This window comes from Mastomys coucha, unplaced genomic scaffold, assembly GCF_008632895.1.
Source record: "Mastomys coucha isolate ucsf_1 unplaced genomic scaffold, UCSF_Mcou_1 pScaffold3, whole genome shotgun sequence".
Taxonomy (NCBI): domain Eukaryota; kingdom Metazoa; phylum Chordata; class Mammalia; order Rodentia; family Muridae; genus Mastomys; species Mastomys coucha.
The window spans coordinates 71,772,944-71,779,630 of NW_022196909.1; the positions used below are offsets into that span (position 1 = coordinate 71,772,944).

Below are 6,687 nucleotides of genomic sequence, written 5' to 3' on the forward strand. Positions count from 1 at the left end.
TTAATTTATATTCTCTTCTTCATAAAATTTTCTCTGTTTCTAGTTGATTCAATAATCATTATTTCAATTATATCGTACATTTTAATAAATCCACCTTAGAATTATTAAGAAATTTCTACTATGACATTACTGCACTCAATACAGAAAAAGTGATTTAAAAAAAGCCACCAAGAGTATATAGTGTTATTCTAGAGAAAAGAGTACATCTCCCAGCAGTCCCAGGAAAGACAACTGCAGCTGCAGATTCTGTCACACTGGTCTGTGCCAGGCTCCCATAAGGAGACCCATCCATAAAGCACTCACATGTCACTATCTGGGACAAAGCCATGGTTTTCACCATGTCAAACCAGGATCAGGGATCAGCCTGGGATCATAGGCTCAGCTGAGGATCAGGGACCAGCCTAGGGTCGTAGGCTTATGGTACTGCCCCGGGGAGCATCACCCTGATGATCTGGCCTCTATCACCCCCACTGGGCTGCACCCAGGGGCTTCCAGCCTGCAGGAGGTTCAGCAGGGTTGGGCTTAGGACTGTGGAAAATTCCTGCCAGCCCCAGGGCCTGCTGGAGCCCACTACAGCCCACACTGCTGATAGATGGATGCCTGTTGCTCCAGGGGCTTCAGGGGCCCTCACACCTGTGTGTTGATATATGATGATCCCCAGTGCCACCCCCACAATCCATCTGGCCATGGGTTGAATGAGAATAAGTCACTTTGTGCCAGAGCTGGGAGCAACACAAGGGTCTTGGACTTCTCAGACTACCTCCTGGACAGGAAGGCAAGGCCTCCTGGTACCCCGGTGACCCAGGTTGGGATGACCAAGCTCTCTTTATGGCAATTAGGGACATCTAGAAATCAAATCTCAGCTAAGAAGCCCACTTCTAGACTGTGGATCAGTGAGGTGTGCTGTAAGTGGGAAATGAGCCCAGCTCTGGCTGCCTTGGTTACCAAAAGCCAGGCTCAAAGTCACAACCCCACATACTTGCAGACAGCAGGCCCATGTTGAATGACAAGAGTATTGGGGTGCTACCCCAAGACCTGCTTCAAGAATTCATTTTATTCCAGGAAATAAAATCCAACATATTTTTGGCCCTTTTGCGTCATTCTAACATCTCTGTCCTCACCAGACAATCCATCAGGAGAAGCAGACTGAGCCGCCGGAGCCTCAGGGAAGTCAGAGAGCTGGGAGGACTGGGGAGTTAACCTGGGGTAGCTTCCCGAAAGAGGTGTGCTACACAGAGTTCCACCCCCCTGTGCTTGGCCATGGCCTAGGGCAAGGTGGCATGGAGACAGACAACTCAGAGCTGGGCGCTGGTGGCGCATGCCTTTAATCCCAGCACTTGGGAGGCAGAGGCAGGTGGATTTCTGAGTTCGAGGCCAGCTTGGTCTACAGAGTGAGTTCCAGGACAGCCAGGGCTACACAGAGAAACCCTGTCTCGAAAAAAAAAAAAAAAACAAAAACAAAACCAAAACAAGATAGACAACTCAGAAGTCATTCTGTTTGACAAATCACAGACCAATTCAGCCACAAAGAGGGTGGGCATGTCCTTCAGCAAGGATGCCAGGATGTCCACAAACCCAGCATGGCATGACTACGGGTGGCACAAAGCAGAAATACTTGGGGGAATTGAGAATTCAGACTGTCATCTCGAAGATAAGACAGATTCAAAAACAACTTTCCAGAACATTCTCTGACTGCCACGAGAACGTTTCCTGGATTGCCAGGGGAAGTCATGGAAGGAAACAATGGTTGTTACAAACATGAGTGCATTTGCTCTGCTGCAACAGTGACTTGAGCCACATGCCCATGTGCCCATCCCTCTACCAGTTGCCTGCCTGGCTCTGTTGTCCTGTGCTCCAGGGCAACTTTGTGTGACCCTTCTCATCATCAGCAGCCACGAAGGTCTGTCTTTGTCACATTCCCATAGTTGCTGAAAGCACTCTGGACTTCCGCTGCCTCACGGCTCTGGCACTAGCTCTTCAGCCTCCCCATTTTTCATCTAGACAAGTGGCTAAGGAAGCTTTAGTGCTCTAAGCCACACAGCCTCAGCCAAAGGCATAGGTGGGACCTTGAATTCAGGGCACTGTTCCTCCGGAGGCTGATGCATGTGACTGAGATAGCCCTGGAAGTGGGCTGGGAGCATAAAGGATAGGATTACACACACTTTCTTCTTCCTCTTCTGTCAGTCAGAGTCCCAGGGAAGGCAACTGGTGCTGACAAGCTCTCAGGCTGAGGCTGCTTCCTACTGCACCTCTTGCTTGTCCCACTCTGGAACATCTCTATTGGAAGAGACCATTTTGGCCTGTTCTTCCTCTAATCTGCCCTTGCTTATTTTTGATTCCTACGCCAGGGCTAGTCTAGGACCAATGGAGAGGGTCTGATGGCTTGCAGGGTGGTCCAGACCAGAATCAGCAGCCAGTGTCCACCAGCTCTGGGTTTGTGGAGCAGGGAGATTCTTCCTGACTTTTGAGGGATGAAGTTAGAAGAGTTTAAACTGATCCCGAGCTGGATTGGAAATCATATAGTCCACAGGATACCTGGGCCCTTGGCTCTGTTCATTCTCTCACAGGACACACAAGGAGCATACCCAGATATGGGGTCTTCTGCTTGTCTCTTCAGTTGTTCCTGTTGTTGTTCTTCTTTCTGAAGGTTTCACCTAGCACAGGCTGACCTCAAACTTCTTATGTAGCTAAGGATGACCCTGTCTCTACCTCTACCATGCCCGGATGACATGGGTGCTGCCATGTGTACTGGATGAGCACTGCCCACTGAGAGCCTCTGTTGTTTTGGGATGGGGCTGCCATAGAGTCCAGGTAACCCTGAATGCTGCATCCTCCTGCCTCAGCGTCTGGAGTACTGGGATCACATACCAAGCTGTGGCTTGGGGGCATTGTTTTGTTTGCTTGGGTTTTACTGGCTTTTGTTCCATTCCAGGAAGGTGGACTGTTCCCATTGCTCTAGGGAAAGTATCTCCTCGGGTAGATAGGATTTGGGGGCCCCTTCTTTGTTCTCTGATCTGTGCTCTTCAGGTCACTTTTGGAAGCCATCACTCCCAGTGGGTTAGGGCTGCCCAGGATCATGTAAACTCTGATCATGAACTTTCTCTCCTTGAGGAACATACTCATCAGGTAACAGGAAGGGACCCAGTCAGACCCAAGGCTGGCCAACCTGCTGTGCTGCTTTCTTCTTTCCTTCCAGACACCTTGCTAGGAGCCCAGTTTAAACACGGGACCTGGACTTATTCTTCACTCCACCCACCTGCCTGATTCAACTTTTAGGGCAGGGAATGTAAACAGGAGGATTGTGGGATAGGTGAGAGCAGGGGTGAATTTCCAGCCTAGAATACCCCCAAATCCACTCCACACCCCACACCAGGGAGTGAGGGGTGGGGGCATGGTCTGGGAGTGGAGCCCAGCAGAAAATTACCTAGTGATAGGTTGGAGGTGGAGCTCAGCCTCACTCCCCTTACTTGCCCCAAACCCTGGGTTCCATCCCTGACAGAAGGAAAGGAAAGCTTTAGAAAGACCAGCTGCCATCACTGGCCATCTGTTTCTAGAACTTTCTCAGCTCCCCAAACTCACCATAGTCCAACAGACCTACCATGATATTCCTACATGTGACCCATAAACAGTTATTGTACGTACTGCTTTCTTTAAAAAACTTTCATTAATTTAATTATTCTGTGTTGATGCATGCCATGGCCCATGTGTGGAGGTCAAATGGTGCCATGGCCGTGTGTGGAGGTCAAACAGCAACTGGCAGAAGTTGCTCCTCTCCTTCCACCGTGTAGGACCAAGGGATGGGGCTCAAGTGTTCGGTCTGGCTGCAGTGAAAAGGCAGCGAGAGGAAACATTCAAAGGTCGACATTTTCATGTGGAATTTCTTACTGACAGCCGTGCGCAGCACCTGTGTTTCTTTTTTTTCCCTTGTTTTGTTGCTACTTGTTTTTTTTCCTCACATGTATTTTATTATCCATTCGTGTATGTACCTGAGTTCAGTGCCTGCAGAGGCCAGAAGGGGGCGATGGGTTGCTTGGAGCTGGAGTTACAGGTAGTTGTGAGCCATTGTGTGGGAGCTGGGAATGGAGGAACCTGGGTCCTCTGCAAGAGCAGCCAATGCTCTAACTGCTCAGTCATCTCCAGCCCCAAGTGCCAGGATTTACAGGACCCTTAAGCCAGGCAGGGAGAAACACCACAGCACCCAGGGAGGCTGAAGTAGGCCAGCCTGGGCTACATGATATCCTGTCTCAAAAATCAAAAACAATAACGGCTGGGGAGTTGGCTCAGTCTGTTGACCTGGGATGGAGACCTGAATGCAAATCCCTAGCACTCACATAAAAAATCCTGCACATGCACACGCACATACCTGCACAAGTATAGGCACATGCCTCAAATCCCAGAGCCGAGGAGGTGGAGACATGAGCTCTAGACTCTGTCTCAAAATATAAGGCTGAGAACAATTGAGGAAGACACCTGACATTGACCTATCCAGCTCTCAACAGTCATGAAGAAAGGGCTCTGTGGTCCTCTAGTTAGATGGCATCCAAAGATGGCTTCCCCATCAGTCTATAGGTCTGGGCTGTGTGTGGATAGGGGCACCACTTGGTAAGTCTGGGAGATATTGGGGAAGAGATACGGGTGGGTCTGAGTCTTCAGTGACTCTGATTGTACATGATTGGATACATTCCTGTCTCGGACACTCAGCTTCCTCTTTTAATTGATTGATGGTTCCAGGACTGAGTGAGCACAGAGGCCCCCACAGTGAGTTCCATCTATGGATGAACACGGGGCCTCATCTGTAACCTCAGACCTTTCCAGTAGTCTTACCCCTTCCTGCCAGAATCCTAGAATTAAACTCCAGTAACTTCTGTGAGAATTTCTATCCAGAACAAACAAGAGAAGAGTATGGGAATGCGTGGCATCCAGATGAAACCAGAAAGCATGTTTTCCTGGAGACGCCTGCTCAGGTGGAGGTCACTTCTCCTGTATTAAGGAGAGGTGGACCCCAAGGAGCCAGGTCCTTGGATCTGTGGTTCTCTGCTGTAAATGACATCCCTTGAGTACTGTCAGCAGTCATATAAGAAACAATAACAACCTCGATTGAATTTGGCTGGATGTGGTGGTACATGCTGGAGAGGGAAGGCGTTCAACATCATCCTCAGCTACTGAGCAATTTGAGGCCAGCACAGGCTACATGAGGCCCTTCAGAAAAATTCAAATGACTAGTAATATTAACATTGGCACCTCATGTTCACACAGCACATGCAGGCACAGCACAGCAGGCGTGGCAGTTAGTGACCGACCTCCCTTCACTTCCCAGGTCTCCTGGCTCCTGGATATGACCCAAGTAGTCAGGGCACAGTGTCCCTCGTGTCTGTGCCTCTCAGGGCTGCTGGTGCAGATTCTGTTGGCTTTGGGCTTCTCCTATGTCTAAGTACCCCATGACCAACCTGGCCCTCCACTGTGAAGGTCAGCTCTACCTCAGCCAGGCCACCAGGCCAGCACTGGGTGTGGTTCAGCATGGAGCGGCCCAGCCATCAGGCTGCAGTCTGTCAGCCCTGGATGGTTACTTCAACCTCACCATGTCCTATGGCAGAGACTCTGACAACTTCAAGCCCTGTGGCTGGCTGAAGCCTCCAGTCCAAACCCAAGCCAACCTCTCTGCCGGGACTGAGTTGGTGGCCTGAGTTGTGTCCAACTGGGATTCCAAGTCAGCTCAGGTGCTGGACTACGAGACGCCTCGGGGTCACCTCCACACGGATGTGCATGGCCAAGGACATATGCGGCTCCCTCAAAGGGGTGTGATGGACACTCTGGCCAGATACAAGTTTTATCTGGCATTTGAGAACTCTTTCCACCCGGATTACATCACAGACAAGTTGTGGAAGAATGCTTTGGAAACCTTGACTGTGCTGTCCTGGGGCCCAGCAGGAAGAACTATGAACATTTCCTGCCCCCTGATGCCTTTATCCATGTGGATGACTTCGAGATCTGACTTCTGGTGATGGGTCTGCCTCAGTTGCCTATGGCGTTTATGACACAATTAACTCCTGTGGTGGTGGTGGGATGATCTGTTATAGCTATCTAGATGGGACCTCAATATATGAGTCTCACCAAGGATGACAATCCATACCAACTGGGAAAGGGTGTGACTGGGTCGCTCGGCCTTCTGGGTGGCCCTGCGTGGTGCCTGAGACTGGGTGCAGAGCCCGGGGGAATCTGGCTCAGTACCTGCAGGAACTAGACAGGGACAGCCTGGGCTACAGGCGATCCTTCCACTGGAGGGAGACACTCAGGCCTTGACTGGGGAGCATAGCCCTGGTATTCCGAAAGGACTGCAGAAAGCTGCAGTGGAACCAAAGGTACCAGGCAGTCCCCAGTCTTGGTTCCAGTGAGGTGGCTGACCAGGGTCCTGCAGGCAGGAGTGGCTCACCCAGAAGTCATTGTCTGGAGCCCCTGGGTGACAGACACCTTTATCTGGGACCCCTCTATGAGTATCTCAGCTGCCCAGAGCCTTGGTTCTGGGAACTTCACGTAGAACTTTGCCCACCAGGGACATGAATAGCCAGAAACCCGAGCAACATCAAGGGAACCTGCTCCCAACACACACTTCTCCAGGACCATTGACTCCCCAGGGTCCCTCCCACTTGTTGGTGATGGGTCTGTCTCAGTTGCCTATGGCATTTATGA

The 6,687-nt window shown here is 50.7% G+C and overlaps 1 pseudogene; it reads left to right on the top strand.

Annotated features, from left to right (window-relative positions):
• The first annotated feature begins 4,021 nt into the window (after positions 1-4,021).
• Positions 4,022-5,992, top strand: LOC116074495 (annotated as a pseudogene).
• Positions 5,993-6,687: the final 695 nt, after the last annotated feature.